We start from the raw sequence: 22,436 nt of genomic DNA, 5'->3' as shown, positions 1-22,436 counted from the left end.
AGTTTAGCTCAAAAAGCAATGCAGATAATAGTATTTTTCCTAAATGAAGGCAAGATTGAAAAATAATATACTGTATAGATGATTACCTGATTCGTATTGATGCCAGGCTGCTGTAAATGAATTACCTGTAATTTATCACTGCCACTTTATAGGGCAATTCTGTCTACACACAGTCTTCTGAGCTTTAAACTATTGTATGACATCAGCCCCATAAGGATTAATTCTAATTAATAATGTCTAAGGGGCCAATTATGTTTATTGTGTTGGCTGTTGTCACAATTGCAGTAAATAGACACAGTACATTATAGGTACAATCTGAATAGCTAGCTAAATTTACATTTCATAATCAGAAGCCACAGGATAAATCCCACTTTAGACTTTAGTAAATACTTACCAGTTGGCACTAATTTCCATAGAGAGTTCCAGGATTTAAAGATATGTTCTTTGAATTTTGTGTCTGTTGAAATGTCCCTATTTTCAGTATTGACCAACTGCTTAATACAGTTCCTCTGTTTCTGCATGAAGTTCTGTTGCAGATAGTTTATATATAATCTATATAGTAACCCTGCTTTACCATGCATCTGTGATACCCAGGACTAGAGACTGAACTGATTTAATTCAGGGTGGTATCACTGGGGGTTATTAACTGAACTCGGGGCCACTATAAACCTGTTGATTGTGAGGATGGCCTTTATGGTGTACATAATTGGGGAATCTGAGGGCCACTAGGACCTATCGGAGACTGTGCAAGGGAGAACTGACTTGGCCCGCGCCGCTGGCGGGACAGATATGGGCACCTGACTGAAGGGAGATAAAAAGGAGAGGAGGCTCGAGCGCGGAAAATGGCTGTGAGGAGAAGAGGCGACGGGAGTGACAGCGCGGCTGCAGCGGGAGAGACGGAGCCAACCGCCGGGTCCAGAGAGCAAAGCCGCAGGGGACTCGTTAACAAGACTCACCGCTCTCCACTGTTACATCGCGATCACCCAGAGAGGAGACTGAGCCAGGACCGAGCGGAGCGGAGAGCAGCGGGGCTGGCGGTTGACATCTTCCGAGGATCGCGCTGACCCCCATGAAGGAGACGGAATCAGAGTGAGTGACGGGCCGTGTGACAGGGGAAAAGGCGGAGACATTATAGTTGCAGCCCGTAGAAGCAGTCGGTAGGACGGCAGGAGGCGGAGGCATAGCCCCATATAAGGAAAGGAGGTGTCAGGACACTTAAAGTCACTTAAATTAGACAAATACAGTGGTTAGCAGCAAATAAGAGGAAACTGTTTAGGGAGGTCCTCACATCGTCTTAATTAGCCACAGACTTTTAGCTACTAAAGTCTCATACCAGCACAGCGCAGAAAAGAGAGACACCTCTATAAAATCCGTCAGGACTTAGCTCTGCATATAAATAAAAAGATAAGAGCAGCAGCTAATTTGATAACTCTTCCCCTCCGAGTGACTCTCCCAGACAACAGCCTGTCAGTCAGCAGGGTTTTATAAGTACCTTAATCAGTACTGCAGTAGTCTACACAGATATACCTATCCGCCCTTACCTGAGGTGATACAGAGCTACAGTGTTTGACCGGCAAATACGGATAATTAATTTACAGTATTACTAAATAGACCTCAGATTCAAACCAAATACGACATAGAGGTCAGTGCGTTATCTATGACCGTCAGTGAAAAGGAAAGCATAACTAAAACGCAGTCTGCTAACCCCGATGGTTATACCGGCATAGACGGCAGGAAGACACAGTAAGGATATAGGATATTGTTACCATTTCAAAGGGAAAGTTCCTTTCTTACAGGAAACATTGTACCAGCTATTTCTTTCAGAGGATTACAAAATAAAAGGAAAAGTAATTCTTGCTCAGAGGTGATATATTACGGATCTATTTGCAATCTTTCCTTAAGTAAAAAGAACCACTGACTATTTGACATATGTGCACCAACGTACGAAATTCAGCTGAACTGTAGATTAAAAAAGGGGTTAAAATTACAGTAAATTACAGTATGGCGGGAGGGTCATTATATAAGTATAAGCGATGTTATATCGGTCATTATATAAGTATAAGCGATGTTATATGATTTTAATGTAACTGTAATTTATCTACGGTATGCATGATCGAAAATACTAACCTTTGTTTAGGAGTGAATAGCGACAACCATCGAAGAATCCAGTTAAATAAAATCGTTCGGTATTTGATGCCTTCCAATGGAGTAAGTTGTCTGATATATTCTATTGTTAAATCACTTTCATCTTACAGTTATTCTCATAGAGTTGAATTGAGAATTTCTCTCATAGTACATATTATACTAGGATCCGTGGTGGTCCACGTGGCATGTTCCGGAAAAAGTAGAGGGCTGGAAATAAACAAAAGACCAACAGGTAATATTAATTAGATACAATAAAAAGACACAAAAAGAGTCTTATACTTACCTTATCCCCTAAACACTACAAATAAACTACTACAACAAACAATTTCACTCATTCAGATTACCACAAGGGTTTTAATTGGCGTCCACGAACAGGATCGATAAAGTAAAGCGAGGAACTCTATATCCACAGAAAATGTCCAAGGAGCAGTCTACGATGGCTGGAGCATTCAGCGGAGAGCCTAGCAAATCGACACCGGAAACGCCTAGCATGGCGCAAATAAACCCAATTACCCTGCCATACTATTTTGGGGCCCCATGGCTTCCAACCTACTTTGGATATAGACAGAAGGCCGAAGGAAATACTTTGACTGACTTAAAAAACAAAATGAAGTCCATGTTCCGTCTCTACCCATTAAGCGAGCGACAACAAGTCGAGATTTTTATTGGACAACTGAAAGGATCTGCACAACGGGAAGTTATTTCCTGGCCGGCAGAAAAGAGGAAAAATATTGAACAGATATTACAATGTCTAGCTACTACGTTTGAACTTCATACAATCTCAGAACTAAAAATTAAATTCTACGCTAGAAAGCAGCGTCCGGGAGAAATGCTTAGAGATTACGCCCTGAGCCTTCAAGAGGCATTAAAAGCGATTCGGACAGTGGATGAGAAAGAAATTGAGAACAGCGACGAAGCGTTAGTTTCCCAGTTTATAGAAGGGGCAAATAGAGAAGCGGTAAGAGCCCAACTGAGGCTGCTAAGATTGCAGAAACCCGATCATACCTTCCTAGATTTTAAAGAGGCCGCAATTAAGGTGGTTGGGATCGAGGTGGCCCCAGAAATTAGTTTCCCGGAGATGCCCGGATACCAGGAGAGTCGGTTATCTAACAGAAATAGCTCCCTGGATCTTGTTGACAACCCGAGGAGTAGAGACACCGTCGGTCAGAGTTTTCAGATACCCGCAACAGACCAAATGCGAGCTCTAACGGATCAAATGGAAGAACTTGTAGCGGGAATGACAACAATGTGTAAAGAGGTACAGAAGTTTTCTGAAAGGCAAGGTGCCCATTTCACCAAGACCAGGTGGCCAAGAGAGCGCAGGAGAGCCAGAAACGATTGGTGGACCCCACTTCGGACGGGTGGAAGAAGAACGACTGATCAGTTTGATCCGCAAGGCAGACTGATTTGCCGTCAATGTAAAAAACCTGGGCACATCGCACGTAATTGTGATCAAGAGGAGGCTTTAAACTCCAATGCCCCGAGGCCGGACACCGAGCCTCGGGGGGAAATGCCGCAGTAAATCAGAAATCTTTAGAATGGTGGTCTCAGTACGTAGGACGATGCCCCCATATTCCAATATCCATCAACGGAGTGGAAATTATGGCAATGATAGACACTGGATCACAGATAACCACTATTCAGCATTCTACTTTTCTACAAAATTGGGGAGAACATCAAGTTTTGACACCCCCACCAACGTGGTTACAACTGATCGCCAGTAATGGATCAAATATATCATGCGTGGGTTACTGGGAAGCCGATGTAAAGATCCCACGACAAGGATGCTTGATTACACACGCCAGTGATCCCCAATGCGATCCCTATGATTCTCGGGATGAATATATTACAGAGTTGTCCTGAAGAATTGATTTCGATTTTGAAACAAGAATTACCTAAGACTGTGACCACCCATCAGGATGCCCTCCAGAAAACTATTAAAACTTTGCAAAGCCATCAGGCATTTGTGCATTGCAACGAATATATTGGGAAGGTCCGGATTACAGACAGCAAGCCCATCAAAGTACCTCCTAACTCCGAGGTAATTGTCTGGGGCAAAACCCGATGTGGTCCTAGAGGAACCAACTATGAGGCCCTTATTGAACCTTGTGACTTGAGTGAGGGGAATGAGATCGTTGTGGCCCATTATTTGGTGACCGTTACTAAAGGGAGGGTTCCCGTCCGGATCCTGAATCCTCATAATCATATGATCAAACTATACCGACAACGACCGATTGCTATACTTTCCTGGACTAGTTTTCAGGACGTGATGCCGGTACAAACAGAAGCTCACCAACAGAGCAATCATGTCGAGAAAGAGGAAAATACCAACCCGGTAGAGTGGTGGAATGATATCCATATCGGCGATGAAGACACCCCTCCTGAACATAGACAAGGTGCACTACAAATAGTGAACGAGAATCCTCGAACCTTTAGTCAAGGACCATTAGATTTTGGGACAGTTACAACTGTAAGACATCGCATTATGACCGGTAATGCTATCCCTATCAAAGAAAAGCATAGACCTTTAGCTCCTGCCCAGTATCAACCAGTGAGGAAAATGCTCGAAGATATGAAGTTCACGGGCGTCATTCAAGAAAGCCATAGCCCGTGGGCAGCTCCAATGGTGCTAGTTAAAAAAAAAAGAATGGACAGTTGCGTTTTTGTGTCGACTACCGGAAATTTAATCAGATTACCCATAAAGACGCATATCCGCTACCTAGGATTGAGGAATCACTTGCAGCCTTGAAATCGGCCAAATATTTCTCATCACTAGATTTAACTAGTGGATATTGGCAGATTATGATGGCGCCAGAAGATAAGGAGAAAACCGCCTTCACTACGCCTATGGGACTCCATGAATTTAATCGAATGCCATTCGGATTGTGTAATGCGCCGGCAACATTTCAAAGAGTGATGGAGCATTGCCTGAGATCTAAGAATTTTGAAATGGTGTTATTGTATTTGGACGATATAATCATCTTTTCTAAGCCCTATCAAGACCACCTTCAACATCTACAGGAAGTCTTCCAGCAGTTGGCTAGGTACGGACTAAAAGTCAACCCCGCAAAATGTCACCTGTTAAAACCTAGGGTTCATTATCTGGGACATTTGGTGAGTTCTGAAGGAGTAGCCCCAGATCCCGAAAAAATTCGAGCAGTACAAGATTGGTCTGTTCCACGAACAGTTAAAGATGTAAGACGATTTCTTGGATTCGTGGGGTATTATAGGCGCTTTGTCAAGGATTTCGCCATGGTAGCAGCCCCTTTACATGAAGTGCTTCGAGATATACCTCAAGAGAGTCAAAGCAGACGTTTATTGGTCACCTGGATGTCTCGGCAACAATCTGCATTCGAACATTTAAAGAAAGTTTTGATACAAGCGCCCCTCTTGGCATACCCAGACTACAGGAAACCCTTTATCCTATATATGGACGCAAGTAAGCAAGGCCTCGGTGCGGTTCTCGCACAGTTACAGGACGGCAAAGAAAAAGTAATAGCGTACACTAGCCGAGGTCTTCGGAAGACTGAACGGAACGATGCCAATTATAGTGCTTTCAAATTAGAATTCCTAGCACTGGTCTGGGCCATTACTGAAAAATGTAAAGATTATCTTACCGCCACCCCGTTTGTCGCCTACACTGACTGTAATCCATTGGCCCACTTGGCTACTGCCAAGTTGGGAGCATTGGAGCAACGTTGGTATGCCCGTTAGAGTAATTATCAATTCACCATACACTATCGGCCTGGAAAGAATAATAGTAATGCGGATGCGCTCTCCCGGTTAGCTGATCAGGAAGAATCCGAAGTTGAGGACCCCAGGGAGTCGGTAGAATTACCTCCCTTCCAAGCTCTTAGGCGAACAGTGGTACAGAATAACACAGCCTCCAAGACGAGCCAATCCTATTCTCCAGTAGAAGAAGACAGGTTAGGGAAATGGCAGGAGTGGCAGGAACAATATCCACTGTTTCGGAAGCTAAAGAGATTATTACTGCAAAAGAAAGGCTTAACCAAATCCGAAAGACAAACCTCCGCGCTTGAGTTGGTAAAGCTATGGAGACAGCGGGATCGGCTTGAAATACAGCAAAATCTGATAGTTCGGAGGAGTGTTAATCCTAAAACTCACCTGGCCGTTACCCAAGTACTGGTCCCTATAAACAAAGCACCAATTCTCTTACAGGCTTATCATGATCAATCAGGCCATTTCGGACATCAGAAGATGGGAGCGAATCTCAGACAGCATTTCTATTGGGTCGGGTTACGAAAGAATGTAGAAGAGTGGTGCAGAAACTGTCTTGCTTGTAGTTTACGGAAACCTGCCCTTTGTACAGACAAGGCCCCACTTCATCCCATTGTCAGCAGCCAGCCTTTAGAATTGGTCACCATTGATCATGTAAAACTAGAAAGAAGCAAGTTGGGATACGAATACGCTCTCATGATAGTAGACCACTACACTAAGTTCGCAATTGCTTTACCAGTAAAAGATATGACGGCAAAGACTACTGCTGAAATCTTCTGGAGGGCCTTCATACGACCTTATGGTTTCCCTGAGAAAATCTTGACGGACCAAGGGCTGGCATTCACATCCCGACTCTTTCAAGAATTGTGCCTCCTATATGGATGTAAAAAAATTACAAACCACAGCCTTTTACCCGCAGGGGAATGGCCTGTGTGAAAGAACTAATCAAACACTGATTCAAATGTTACGGGCCCTTCCTTTCCAGACAAGACAAGAATGGCCGCTATTATTAACGGAATTCATGTTCATCTACAATAATACCACCCATAGTTCCACAGGGTATACGCCGTACTACTTATTATTTGGTAGACAAGGAAAATTACCCGTGGATGTTACTCTTCAGGTGAGAAGCACTCCCGAACCATTTTTTAGAAACAGATTGGGTAACAGAGCATCAACGGCGATTAAAGGCAGCTCATGATCTGGTTGAACAACAGAGAGAAATGTTGCAAAAACGGCAAGAGCACAATTATAACCTTACGGCGCAAGCTGGGCCCTTGCCGGTTGGGTGCTTAGTCTTAAGAAAGAACAATCAATGACGAAGTAAATTAGACTCTCGATGGGAGTCAATCCCATATCAAATACTAGCCAAACCAAATCCCGAAATAGCGGTATACCGTATTGGTCACGAAGATGGAGGGCGACCAAGTCTAGTCCATCGATATCAACTTAAACGGTGTCCAACATGGCCAGAGTTGGAAAACAGCACATCTCCATTTCCAGAAGAAGCTCCAACCGAATCTCTATCCCCGGAGGCTATGCTGAGTCTCTGTTGGCCAATTCTTGGCACCTTCGGAGCTGTAACTTTCCCGGAAGTGACTGAAACCGTAAATGAAGATTATACAGATCCTGTACATTCAGATCTTCCTGTGTTAAGAAGCTCCGAAAGGAGCACAAAAGGGAAGTTGCCCGCTAGATACCAGTCATAGAATTCTCATATTGCACTTATAATCCAGAACTAGTTATTAGGGAAAACTTCTGGTGGTAACATGATTTAAGTCTGAAAATAGATGGAGATGTCTAGTATAAATAATGGTAAAGTAGTTATGTAGAGTATAGAGATGTTTGTATAATACTCTTATAGTTGTTAACAGAAATTGTTATTCAAGTAGGGCACAAGGTTCTTAGATGCATAAGGATTCGCATCAAATTACCGGGGAGATATGTGATACCCAGGACTAGAGACTGAACTGATTTAATTCAAGGTGGTATCACTGGGGGTTATTAACTGAACTCGGGGCCACTATAAACCTGTTGATTGTGAGGATGACCTTTATGGTGTACATAATTGGGGAATCTGGGGGCCACTAGGACCTATCGGAGACTGTGCAAGGGAGAACTGACTTGGCCCGCGCCGCTGGCGGGACAGATACGGGCACCTGACTGAAGGGAGATAAAAAGGAGAGGAGGCTCGAGCACGGAAAATGGCTGTGAGGAGAAGAGGCGACGGGAGTGACAGCGCGGCTGCAGCGGGAGAGACGGAGCCAACCGCCGGGTCCAGAGAGCGAAGCCGCAGGGGACTCGTTAACAAGACTCACCGCTCTCCACCGTTACATCGCGATCACCCAGAGAGGAGACTGAGCCGGGACCGAGCGGAGCGGAGAGCAGCGGGGCTGGCGGTTGACGTCTTCCGAGGATCGCGCTGACCCCCATGAAGGATACGGAATCAGAGTTAGTGACGGGCCGTGTGACAGGGGAAAAGGCGGAGACATAATAGTTGCAGCCCGTAGAAGCAGTCGGTAGGACGGCAGGAGGCGGAGGCATAACCCCATATAAGGAAAGGAGGTGTCAGGACACTCAAAGTCACTTAAATTAGACAAATACAGTGGTTAGCAGCAAATAAGAGGAAACTGTCTAGGGAGGTCCTCACATCATCTTAATTAGCCATAGACTTTTAGCTACTAAAGTCTCATACCAGCACAGCGCAGAAAAGAGAGACACCTCTATAAAATCCGTCAGGACTTAGCTCTGCATATAAATAAAAAGATAAGAGCAGCAGCTAATTTGATAACTCTTCCCCTCCGAGTGACTCTCCCAGACAACAGCCTGTCAGTCAGCAGGGTTTTATAAGTGCCTTAATCAGTACTGCAGTAGTCTACACAGATATACCTATCCGCCCTTACCTGAGGTGATACAGAGCTACAGTGTTTGACCGGCAAATACGGATAATTAATTTACAGTATTACTAAATAGACCTCAGATTCAAACCAAATACGACATAGAGGTCAGTGCGTTATCTATGACCGTCAGTGAAAAGGAAAGCATAACTAAAACGCAGTCTGCTAACCCCGATGGTTATACCGGCATAGACGGCAGGAAGACACAGTAAGGATATAGGATATTGTTATCATTTCAAAGGGAAAGTTCCTTTCTTACAGGAAACATTGTACCAGCTATTTCTTTCAGAGGATTACAAAATAAAAGGAAAAGTAATTCTTGCTCAGAGGTGATATATTACGGATCTATTTGCAATCTTTCCTTAAGTAAAAAGAACCACTGACTATTTGACATATGTGCACCAACGTACGAAATTCAGCTGAACTGTAGATTAAAAAAGGGGTTAAAATTACAGTAAATTACAGTACGGCGGGAGGGTCATTATATAAGTATAAGCGATGTTATATCGGTCATTATATAAGTATAAGCGATGTTATATGATTTTAATGTAACTGTAATTTATCTACGGTATGCATGATTGAAAATACTAACCTTTGTTTAGGAGTGAATAGTGACAACCATCGAAGAATCCAGTTAAATAAAATCGTTCGGTATTTGATGCCTTCCAATGGAGTAAGTTGTCTGATATATTCTATTGTTAAATCACTTTCATCTTACAGTTATTCTCATAGAGTTGAATTGAGAATTTCTCTCATAGTACATATTATACTAGGATCCGTGGTGGTCCACGTGGCATGCTCCAGAAAAAGTAGAGGGCTGGAAATAAACAAAAGACCAACAGGTAACATTAATTAGATACAATAAAAAGACACAAAAAGAGTCTTATACTTACCTTATCCCCTAAACACTACCAATAAACTACTACAACAAACAATTTCACTCATTCAGATTATCACACATCCACAGTCCACAGTATTTGTGTATACAAAAACAAAACTGAGATAGAGGGTCTGTGTGCAAAAATAGTGATGAGGTACCCACATTCATGACAAGAATGATGGTGCAACGTACAGTACGTGGCAAGGGTTGAGTGAAGAGGACATATGTGAGGATTTTCAAGTGTCAATACCCACTGCACTGTGCCGTAGGAGAGTAATTTGGTCTTCACAGCAGCTCTCCCCTCTAGAGATGGACACCTATAGCCGATCTTTACAAAAAAATATTTTCTTGCCTGGTACATCATGATTTTTAGATCAATTCTGGGGCTGTATGAATAGAATCAATCCAAAACAGTGGTAGTCTTACCTCTTCCACAGCATGGGGTCTCCCATTCCACTGCCCATGTGTCTTCCACTCCACTGCGCAGGGACGTGCAGTCAGGGAAGAACCTCCTCTGACATACTCCCTATCAATTTCCTGAGATTTATATAAAAACGATTAGAATAATACAAAGAAGATATTTATAACATAAACATCTTCTTTGGTTATTGAAATCCTTTTTATAGCTAACACTCACCAACTTTGTGAATATCCCTGGTGCTTCCAGTAGGCAAGAGATGAGGCAGCAACAGCTCTGCCTCGGTTTTGCTGTCAGACACTGCTTTGCAGAGTTGGTGGCAGGGACACACCATAGGCAGTGATGCTGCACAGAAAGGGATCTAATAGAGGCATGCATCTGAGTGTGGGGGTGGGCCTTGTGCACTGTGGACACTTGGATGTGTCATGTGACCAGGAAATGCAATGTAGTTGGCTCTCAGTTAGCAGCAGCAAGAGTAAACAAAGGGATGCAGGTAGGAGACTCAATGGACACTGTAGCTTAATGTAGTGAAGGGAGAGTTACAGTGAGTAGTTGGTGAGACAGGTTCCCAGCACTTAGACCCATCCCCAAGTGTGCCTCCCCAGCCATTCACCTCACCGCATGTCACTTCTGCACATGAACAATATTCCTGAACTCCTTAGCTGAACATGCGCAAAAAGTAATATTGATCTTGGGAAAGATCAATATTAATTATTTTCTGCATTAAATACAGATATGGCAACTCCATATTGATCCAAAAGATCAACCCGGAATTGCCGATTGGCAATCTCTAGAAGGAACTTTCCTGAGTGTGGGTGACTCCCACTGATGAAATCATGGATGCCCTAAACAGACCACTCACATCACAGAAAGCAGTATGTAGCATTCTGACTCCTCTATTAGACAGTATAACTGAGTAGAAGTTACTGGAAGGTTGGGATTGGGATTTCAGTGTAAACAGGACATATCTCCTGGCCAGTTCCTCAAAATCATGATTGCCCCACCAGAGCCAGGGCATGCTTTTTTCTCTTAACTGTTTTGCAGCTTCACTATCTGCTGGTGCTGATAAACACTCTTTTTCTCCTTGTCTGTATTGTGAAATTTCAGGGCCCTGTTTGTAAAAGTAATAGGTGTTGGAATTGATGTATATGCAGGTGTTGATATTGCAGAGTTATATAGGCACACACCAGCTGATGACTCAAAACTAAGTACAGCACAGTTACTTAACCAGTGGTGTTGGTTTATTGATAAATAGCAGGTACAGATGTACTCACTGTTACACACTGGTTCTCATGGAGCTTCAGTGGAATAAGGTATCATACAGCTCACCAGCTTATTAGTGTATATAGGCACATCAGTGATGTCTATGGAAAGTATTTCTGAGTTTGGCTGATGATGTATTTGATCATATTAGCAAGATCTCCCATGTTTTTAAGTTCTATTCCATGCAACACATCCGACTTTGCAAACTGAGGCAAACATGGACCTTAGTAAATTTACCCCATTTACCCCATAGAATCCAGCTTTTTAATATTTTAGTAACTAAAAACTGTTGGAGTGCAAGTAGATGAAGAAGAGATTGCTACAGCAACTTTACATAAATAAAAACTGAGTTTCACTTCTTAGTTATGGCATTGGAAGCAAACACAGTAAAATTATCTACAAACACAGTCGGAACAAAGTTAATACAAATCCAAGAATGTGTACCCTGTGAGTCAAATGCTGAGACTACTGCATTGCATATAAAAATAATTCTGAAAATGAGAGTTTTATTGCTGCTACAAGATAAGTCACATAGAAAATGAGTGTAGACAAAATAATGTGAAGCATGTGCAATGCAAGAAATGCAATGGCAGAGATTATTTAGGCCTGAGTGTTATGGGTAGTCACTGAAAAGATGGTTGGTAAATTGATTCAGGTACAACAAGGCATTTCAGATGCAATGAGGAATGGTTCACCAAGTTAGCCAGATGTGACCCCACCACTATTAAAGAAGTCAAACCAAGTGCTTACAGCTACGAAAGTTGAAACAAATAAACCTGCTTAAAAATTGGAACTGTAACAAAAATCACAGAAATGCAAGACATGCTTTTTTGTACCAGTGATGAGAACAAATTTTATTGCCAGCAGTGTCCTAGAACTGAGAGGCCACAGAGTTCACTTCACTAAAGTAATATACATTGTTTGAAACAGAAAATGGATCATCATCGCTACAGGCACAAGATGTCAATAATTGTAAATCCATGATACAGAGCACTGTTATTCAATAATAACAAGTGAGTTGCAGTCACTGGAACTCTGGCATGGAAGATTTGGTGACATTGGATGCAATGGTGTTCACAAGCTACAAAATAGGATGATCACAGGAATGTTGGTGACTAACACAGACATATCTGTATGTGAGATTTGTATTGTGGGGAAACAAAGTCATCAGTCATGTCCAAAAATCAACAAACAGACCCACAATCACTTGAGAAAGGACATTCAATTCTGTGTGGTTCAATGTAAGCAAAGATTACTAAAGGGTACAGATTCTTATGCCACGGTTTTGGGTTTCATATATGAGTCAAATCCTATGGACTAAACTGACAAGTGAGACTGGAAACATGGTAAACATATTAGAAATGTTTTCATGAATCAGCAATAAGTATGGGAAGTAACCTAGTGTAATCAGAGAAGTCTTTGGCCACAGGAAAACCCAGAGCCTGCTTCTGGAACAAATTGTGGGGAGCTCAGCCCCAACCCTGAACCTCAGGACAATTAAGCCAAAATCAATACTTGAGAACTGAGGAGCAAAATAAGGTAAAACAGATAAATAGGCTGCCCAGAATCTTCTGAAAACAGTACAACCCAGATAGCTGAGCTAGGGCCTGGAGCCTAAACCCCCAGAGAGGGACATAGATCCAGTACCTAGTCCCCAGCACCCGGAATTGACCAAACCAGCACACACCTCAACACTCAGAAAGAGGGCCTTCAAGACACAACCACCATTGATGATCACACTGATGGTACAATAAACATAGCTGTGGTGCTGAGGACAGTGGAAAGATGTGGCACACAGGAGGCAGCAATACAGGCTGAAGTATCTACTACAGGAACAATCTACTTGAACCCACAATTAGCAGGTGAGTTGTAATCAGACGACTTGCATGAAGTCACAAAGGATAGTAGACTAAAGGCTTGGCACTTAGAAGCACTATTACAGTCAATAATAATAAATGGATATTTCAGACTAGCAGAAATAACTCAAGCTGCAACCAGACTGGGACAAGAATGTAGATAGCAGACTGAAACTGACTGGAACTGTGATGTAGCTAGCAGGCTGAACCAAACTAGGACCGATGAGACATCAGACTTGAGCTGGACTGGAACCAAAGAAGAATAGAAGACATGAACTGTACTGGAAACAAAGGATTATAGCAGGCCTGAACTGGACTGGAACTCTAGGAGAAGAGCAGACATGAACCAGACTGGAACCAGAGGGGACAGCAAGCTGGAACCAGACTGTGACCGGAGGTGACAGCAAGCTTGAAATGGACTGGAAACGGAGGAGACAGCAAGTTGGAAATGGACTGGGACCAGTGGAGACAGCAAGCTGGAACTGGTCTGAATCTGGGGAAAACCGCAAGCTGGAACTAGACATGGACTGGAGGAGATAGCAAACTTGAACCGGACTTAAACTGGAGTAAATAGCAGGCTTGAAATACATTAGAACCGGATCAATATAGCATACATAAAACAGACTGAAACCTGAAGAAACAAGGCTTGAACCAGGGCTTGCACTGGACTGGAACCAGAGGATGCCACAACACAGACTTGTATATATACTGTAGGCTGGATTCTATCAATAGCAATAACACTATAGAGTGGATCGGACAGACTCTCAGACATCAATGTAGATGCAGCTTGCACAGTTCCAAGAAACAGAAGCAGAGCTTCAGGAAGCAGGTAAGAGACATAAAGTACACAGTAGAGAGTGAGCATACAGAGGAGTTATGTTCCACATTGTTCCAACAGTATGCTAGTAATAGGTGTAGTTTTAAATAGGGTGCTCTTGCAGGGGATAGGAGAGAGCAGTTATGTGAGCAGGGCAGGTGGGCAGTGACTGGATAAAAGCAATCAGCTGATAAGATCCATCATTGCTGCACACAGGACAGTGAAGACTTCATCCTAGAACAGCATAACCTACCATATAGAAGCACCACTGGACAGAATATGAGCATCCTAGTCTGTTGTTTGTGACAACTTTGTGACATTTCTAGATGACTTCACAGGGGTTATGTGTACTTTATCAGAGATATATCTAAGTTATAATTCACAGGAATGTGAGAAATTCTTAAATATTACATTCTGTGAACCTTAAGATATCCAAGAGGCAATGCCAAGAAATGTCTGGTGTGAGTGGAAAAAGGCAAAGAGACTTTGTATGAGTTGCATTTCATAGACAAGGAAGACACAATCAACACTGAGAATAACAGTAGTCATGAATTTGTGAAGAAGGGAACTGTCAATATGATTAACACAGTTAGACACAGTTAGTGAGAAGAGTCTTGCTGATGTCCTTACCAAGAAATGTGGACTCAAATTATTTGAAATGTTGATTTATTCCTGTGTGTGTAATCCTAATTCATTTACAGGTTGCAACAATGCTGAAAATAAGAAATGTTTGTGCAACATGGAGAAACTTGCAGTGAGGGAGGTAATAAAATATGGAGTGTGTTACTGCACAGTCTCCATGGTGATCCTTTAGGGAGGCATCAATCCTCTCCAAGATGGCCACCAGTCTGTTTACTGCCCTAGCACATCCTGCTGCTGTGTTAGAGTACCACAGCAGGACATGTTCCACTTAGCTCCCAGTGACCCTGCAATATTCCAGAGATACAACCTACCACAGCACAATTCTACCACTTGTACATGCACTCTTACCCACATACATCACTGACTGGTGCTCTTTATGTTCAACTCAAGTTCTGCACTGTCCGGATATTGAGTGTATGTAACTGATAGTAGGGCTGTACACACATTCTACTGCTCAATAAACCATACTATCAGTACAATACTGGGCTGTTTGTTGACTTTGGTGGATCCACTGGTATATGCTATTTACTCTGCTTACTACCATCACCAATTAGTACATACATACAGTTTTCAACATCTTTATGACAAAAAAAATAACGTAGTTAACACAGGAGAAGCCTTTATTATTTTATTTCCTTTCTGGTGATTAAAATTGATTAAGGACCCAAATAAATCTTGATTCTCCTTCTTCCAGATGGTGCCTACTGCAAAGAATATTGCTCCAAAAACTGCTCAACAACATTCCTGATTTTCTAAAAGGAGTCTATTATAAGTGCAATACTCACCTATGTCTACTTACGCTTTATTTAAGGATGCCATAACAAGATTTACCTTTATCAAGATCTGTAAATGTGCTGATTTTAAAAGTGAATCATTGTCAGACAGTGCAAAGCAGTGGATTTTTTTTCTTTATTTTGGATGTATTTATCTCAGTGTTTATATAAATAAATATATATATATATATATCTGGAAAGTATTCACAGCGCTTCACTTTTTCCATATTTTGTTATGTTACAGCCTTATTTCACAATGGAATAAATGTATTTTTCCCCACACAATTCTACACACACTACCCCATAGTGACAAGGTGAAAGCCTCAAGTCTTTTTGAATTTGAATATTTTTGAATATGATGTCACAAGCTTGGCACACCTATTTTTGGGCCATTTCACCCATCCTATCAAAAACTGAAAACACTCTTACTGTATGTCCTTAATTACAGCAGATTGTTCCTCAGGAATCTGAGTCTACATTGCACTAAGTGAAGTAACCGGTGTTCCATCTCCTACATTGAATTGGGAGGAACAATCTGTTGTAATTAAGAACATTCACACATGGAATACTGTAAGTAGGGTACGCCCATCTTTTTACAGTGTTTCTTTGTCTCTGAGTGTTTCCAGTTTTTGATGCATTACACGTGTATAATTGAGGAACCAACTAAAGATACCTTTATGTTATTCCAAAAGTACTTACGGATGTGTGTACGCTAATTCACACCCACTATAGAAGGGACTATAGAAAAGGGAATCGACTCCTTATGGGTTCCACTATATGATTGGTTGCTTTTTTCCCCCCTCTATGATATCCTGTGAGCTGTGGGTCATTTCATGTGATCATTCATCTTGTCGCAATTACCTGAGATGCAAAGATACCTTAATATGAGGAGAATGACACGTTAAGATGTGAGTATGGTACAAACATTTTTCTTGCCCACAAAGAACTCACTAAAGTGGAAAAAAAGAGTGGAAACACATTACACGATTTTGCTGTTTAATTTTTTCTTTTGAGGGACGTTGGAGCTTGTGAGGACTATATACCGTACCGTCCTAGAGGAACATAGTGAGAGACTAAGAAGGACTAAGGGCCCACTTGTACTTTTATTATGAATATACCCTTTACACCATTATATCTTTTGGGTTTTATATATCTTAATTAAGTTGGTATGGCTGTGCGCGGTAGAGTTACACTTATTTTGTTTGAAATGTATCTTGTTTTGGGGTGTGGAGTGACACCCTTTGTGTACCCCCACTGTAGCCACATAGGGCGCAGCAGTTCGCTATATCCTATTGTTACTCTTATTATAAAATAACTCTCCACCCCTCTTTGGCAATAGTACCCCCAGAGGTCTTAAATCCTAATAATGGTACCCCCGATCCACCTTAGTATTAAAAAAATCCATGCTTTATAAACTGTGACCAATGTATTATTTTATTATTATTTTATCCCCCATTCCCCCCTTGCCATCATGATTTATATTCCTCCTCCCTCACCCCCAATTGTTATTGATCCCACCCTGGGTTCCCCACCCACCCCACTTGTGCATAATGGATCTTTTCATCTACATGACGAGGAGACAGCAGAGCGGCATGTCACATGTGAGGCGATCTGGCCAGGTACTTCTGGCTCTGGTCGCATTATATGTGACTTAGCCAGTCAAGTGGCTAAGTGCGTTTTCAGGAGCTACTTACACCAAATAGCAAGTTTCATATCATACTTTCAACTGCAATGAAGTCCCAGTTATCATTACCCAAATAATAACCGACAGTACATAGACCTGTAGTATCATGGATTATCTGAATTTACAGGCAAAATGGAACCAAAAAGAATTACTTAGACCAATTTTATTATATATAGTTTAATATGAGAAAGATACAATGCATAATGCATATACAAAAACAATTAATACGAATATCATTATCATACAAAGACTGTCTTAGGCAAACCATTTTATTAGAAATAAAAAGAGTTAAAAAATGAGCAGTCTCACTTACATGAATCTGTGTGGAGACACAAGAAGATGGACTAATTCCCAATGTCAGATTGCTCCCAAGAATTGTACACAGTGACAGAATTCTACATGGAATTTTATGCCTGGCTGGGCTTTCACACAGCCCCTCTTCTGTTGGCTCACTGGCTTGAGTCAATGCTAGAGAGGTCTTAAGGTTATTTTTATCCATAACATGCTGTCAATAAGGTATGGGGTGGGGGGATGGGGGAAAAGGGGTGGTGTGATACTCCTCATGCCAACCTAATGCTGCTAAAAATAGCATGCCACATAATTTGACCATAATCTGTCTGTTGGATTGCATGGGATCTTCTCAGACAAATAATTAACCCTGCAGCTAGTACATATCAAAAGATAATTCCCAGGTCACCATTCTGGTAATTAAAAAAAAAAAATACATTTAACAAACGTAAAGCGTTACATGTTGTCTAATATTTCCTGATCCATAACAGATTCGATCATTTTATAGAATGTAATAGAGAAATGATAGCTAGAATCTGATTGGCTGATATGGGCAACACCAGCACTTGTCTGTTTGATAAACTTTATCTCAATACATACTGTACAGATGTGTCCTTGTGTGCCTTTGCCCATGATGCATTCGCATTGTGGGCTATGTAGAGCGGCATATCGTATAGTATGTGGTGCGCTCGGTACAAGACGCTAAAGGACACAGCTTGCCCGGGCAGCGGGGAATGATGCTCCTGATGCCCATAAACATAGAGGGGAAGTGAGAAGCATGTTTTAAGTGGGTAGCGGGAAGCTATGCTCCCGCTACCCGTATTTATTAGCAATGTTGCTGGAGGAGTCAGTGGGCACATGCACACACTGTCACTGACCTGGGTTGGGAGTGTTGAGAACTCGGGGGTTCTTCCGATGATCGAAAAGAGGAACCACAGCTGGGCCGGAGCAGGGATGGCCGGATGTAGGTTTTCTTCATGCAGAACTAGCCGTAGTAACTGGTGTGTAATGCTAAAGAATTAGTTGTGGCCAAGGCTTGGGGGCGATGCTGAAGAAATGAATGAAGATTTGAGAACGCTGTTGTAGCACACAGAAGAATGAAGAACTTGTGAGCGATGTTGAAGAAATAAATGAGAATTTGAGAACGATGTTGAAGTACACAGAAGAATGAAGAACTTGTGAGCGATGTTTAAAGAAATGAATGAGGATTTGAGAATGATGGTGAAGCACACAGAAGAATGAAGAACTTGTGAGCGATGCTGAAGAAATAAAAGAGGATTTGATAACGATGGTGAAGCACACAGAAGAATGAAGAACTTGTGAGCGATGTTTGAATGAGGATTTGAGAATGATGGTGAGGCACACAGAAGAATGAAGAACTTGAGAGCGATGTTTGAATGAGGATTTGAGAACGATGGTGAGGCACACAGAAGAATAAAGAACTTGAGAGTGATGTTGAAGAAATAAATGAGGATTTAGGATTCAGTGTAACTCTGGAAGTATGGGAGGCATTTCACTTAGGGATATCATGTAACACTGGAAGCACAGGAGGTGTCCCACTAAGAGATACACTGTAACACAGAGAATGTCCCACGGAGTGATACACTATAACGCTGATAGCACAGTGAATGTTCCACTGAGTGATACACTATAACGCTGGTAGCACGGGGAAGGTTCCACTGAGTGATACACTATAACGCTGGTAGCACAGTGAATGTTCCACTGAGTGACACACTGTAACACTGGTAGCACAGTGAATGTTCCACTGAGTGATACACTGTAACGCTGGCAGCACAGTGAATGTTCCACTGAGTGATACACTGTAACGCTGGTAGCACAGTGAGTGTTCCACTGAGTGATACACTGTAACGCTGGTAGCACAGGGAATGTCCCACTGAAAGATACTCTGCAACGCTGGTAGCACAGGGAATGTCCCACTGAAAGATACTTGGAAACGCTGGAACACAGGAGACGTTCAGCTTGAGAACATACTGAACGCTGCTAGCACTGGTGATCATTGAAGAGACGATACTCAGGCGCCGGGGCTCTGTACGGTGTCTTCCTTTGAACTTCCCGCTCTCTCCCGAGTGGCGGAAGGGGCCGATGACGTCACCCGCCCACCACGCTCCCGTGGACGTTGCAATGGCGGCGCCCACAGCCTGGGAACCCACCGGAGGCAGCGCCAGCAAGACGCGACAACCCGGAGCCCACCGGGGGCGATGACCGCCGGGAGACCCAGCGCACCCAGAGCGGTAAGCGCGGCAGCCGCAGCGCCGCGAGTGTGACAGTACCCCCTCCTCTAGGAGTGGCCCCTGGACACTTTCCTGGTTTCGTGGGATGCTTAGAATTAAAGATCCGGACTAGTCGGGGAGCAGTGACTTCAGAAGCTTTGACCCAGCTCCTCTCCTCAGGACCATAACCTTTCCATTCTACCAGATACTGTAAATTCTTGTGAAGATAACGAGAGTCAAGAATAGCTTTGATTTCAAATTCTGTTCCAGCTTCAGTCTCTACCGAGGTCGGCCTAGGAGACTCCGAATGGAACCGATTTAAAATGAGGGGACGAAGGAGAGAAACATGGAAAGAATTTGGTACCCGAAAGTGCGAAGGCAATCCCAATTTGCAGACAACCGGGTTCAGGACTTGCAAAACGGGGTAAGGACCAATGAACCTCGGAGCAAACTTCATAGCGGGCTAAACGAAGATTGCGGGTAGAGAGCCATACCCTGTCACCAACTTTGTATTGAGGAGCTGCCCGCCATTTTCTATCCACAAAGAATTTGTAGCGGCCAGAGATTTTCTTGAGATTAGCATGAACCCTACTCCAGATTTGACTGAAGTGCTGGAGAGTAGAAGCTGCAGCAGGGACATCCTCCAAAAGAAAGATGGGTCATTCTGGAACTTGTGGATGGAATCCATAATTAATGAAGAATGGGGACTCACCAGTGGACGAATGGTACAGATGATTATGGGCAAACTCGGCCCAGGGTAACAGTTCCACCCAATCGTCTTGCGAAGGAGAGAGATAAACGCGGAGAAAAGTCTCTAAATCTTGATTGACGCGTTCAGTTTGCCCATTGGTTTGAGGATGGTAAGCAGATGAGAACTTGAGTTTTATTTGTAAGGCTGAACAGAGAGCCCTCCAAAATCTTGCAGTGAACTGTACCCCTCGATCAGAGACTATCTCCCGAGGTAACCCGTGCAGGCGGAAGTGTTCACGAATAAATAGTAAAGCCAACTTGGGAGCCGTTGGTAACCCGGTCAACGGAACAAAATGTGCCATTTTAGAAAAGCTGTCAATAATCACCCAGATGGTATTATAACCCTTGGAGAGGGGTAATTCGGTAACAAAGTCCATAGAAATATGGGTCCAGGGTTTCTTAGGAATGGACAGTGGACGAAGCAACCCCGCAGGAGGCAGACGAAGAGTTTTGTGCTGAGCACATTGAGGACATGAATTGACAAAATCTTGTATATCCTTCTTCATGGTGTCCCACCAATATGACCTTCGTAGAAATTCACACATTTTTTGAACTCCAGGATGACCGGAAAACTTGGAGATATGAGCCCACTGCAGCAACTTTGGTCAGAATTCAGCTGGTACAGACATTCTCCAAGGAGGAGGACCTAGAGCGGTGGGAGCTGCTGAAATAGAGACTGGACTGAGAATCAAACTCTTTTCAAAGGAATTCTCCTCATCCGAGGCCGTTAAAGAACGAGACAAAGCATCAGCCTTAGCGTTAAGAGTCCCGGCCCGGTACTTAATAATGAACGAGAATCGAGTGAAGAAGAGCGCCCATCTAGCTTGACAAGGATTCAAGCACTGGGCCGTCTTGATATACAACAAGTTCTTGTGATCGGTGTAAATCGTAATTAGGTGTTTAGCACCTTCCAATAAGTACCTCCATTCTTCTAGGGTAGATTTTATTGCTAGAAGTTCCTGATCTCCAATGGTGTAGTTTCGTTCAGCAGGAGAGAACTTACAAGAATGGAAACCACATGGATGTAACTTCCCATCAGAGGAGTACTGTGAAAGAATGGCACCGATGCCTACTGAGGAAGCATCGACTTCCAAGAAGAATGGTTTTGAAAAATTCGGTTGTTGGAGTACCGGAGCAGACATAAAGGCTGATTTCAACCGGGCAAATGCTACTACAGCTTCTGAAGACCAGTGACTTGGGTCAGACCCCTTTTTGGCTTTGGTATAACATATCTCGGAAGATTTCATTTACAAATCCCCGAAAAATGGCAGGGGCATTGCTGAGGCCAAAGGGCATTACCAGATATTCGTAATGCCCGTCCCTGGTATTGAAGGCCGTCTTCCATTCGTCCCCCTGTCGGATACGTATCAAATTATAGGCTCCTCTTAAGTCGAGCTTAGTGAAAACGTGGGCTCCACGAACCCTATCAAATAGCTCCGTGATTAGCGGCAAAGGGTATTTGTTCTTAACGGTGATATCGTTTAAGCCACGATAATCAATACATGGTCTTAACCCTCCGTCCTTCTTCTTTACGAAAAAGAAACCTGCTCCAGCCGGGGAGGTAGAGGGGCGAATGAATCCTTTCAACCGATTAGACTTGATATAGTCCGACATAGCTTGGGTCTCGGGTAATGACTAGGGATATGTGCGTCCCCGGGGTAACATTTTCCCTGGGATAAGCTCAATGGTACAGTCCCAAGGTCTATGGGGTGGTAACTGATCGGCCGCCTGTTCCGAAAACACGTCCGTGAACTCCCGATAGGCCTCCGGAATGAGCTCCTCATCCGACTTGGAAGATGCACGGAGCGGGTAAACAGGAGTGAGACAATTAGAGTGACAAAACGAACTCCAGGACATTATTTGTGACGACTTCCAGTCGATGTGAGGGTTGTGAATTTTAAGCCAAGGTAGACCAAGAACAAGATCGTGAGGCATCTCCGGAATTACTAGGAACTCCAGGTGTTCTTCATGCAGAGCTCCGACCTACAGCTTGATTGGCTCTGTGCGACTTGTAATAAGACCATTAGATATTTTTGTACCATTGATGGCAGTCA

The 22,436-nt window shown here is 43.0% G+C and overlaps 1 protein-coding gene across 4 annotated transcripts in view; it reads right to left on the bottom strand.

The window, feature by feature from the left end:
* LOC134932152 (proto-oncogene Mas-like) overlaps nucleotides 1-22,436 on the bottom strand; it is a 240,962-nt gene that overhangs the window by 71,985 nt on the left and 146,541 nt on the right. For 2 of the 4 annotated variants that reach the window (XM_063926291.1, XM_063926290.1), the window contains exons 1-3: nucleotides 17,427-17,570; nucleotides 9,373-9,597; nucleotides 2,128-2,352 (exon numbers count right to left, since the gene is read on the bottom strand). The gene's annotated coding sequence lies outside the window, so the exon portion shown is untranslated. Of the gene's footprint in view, nucleotides 1-2,127; nucleotides 2,353-9,372; nucleotides 9,598-16,128; nucleotides 16,288-17,426; nucleotides 17,571-22,436 lie in introns of those variants that run through there. The other 2 variants (XM_063926293.1, XM_063926292.1) reach the window with 2 other exon arrangements.

The sequence above is a fragment of the Pseudophryne corroboree genome, chromosome 6 (genome assembly GCF_028390025.1).
Source record: "Pseudophryne corroboree isolate aPseCor3 chromosome 6, aPseCor3.hap2, whole genome shotgun sequence".
Taxonomy (NCBI): Eukaryota; Metazoa; Chordata; class Amphibia; order Anura; family Myobatrachidae; genus Pseudophryne; species Pseudophryne corroboree.
This window is presented reverse-complemented; position numbering and strand designations above follow the sequence as displayed.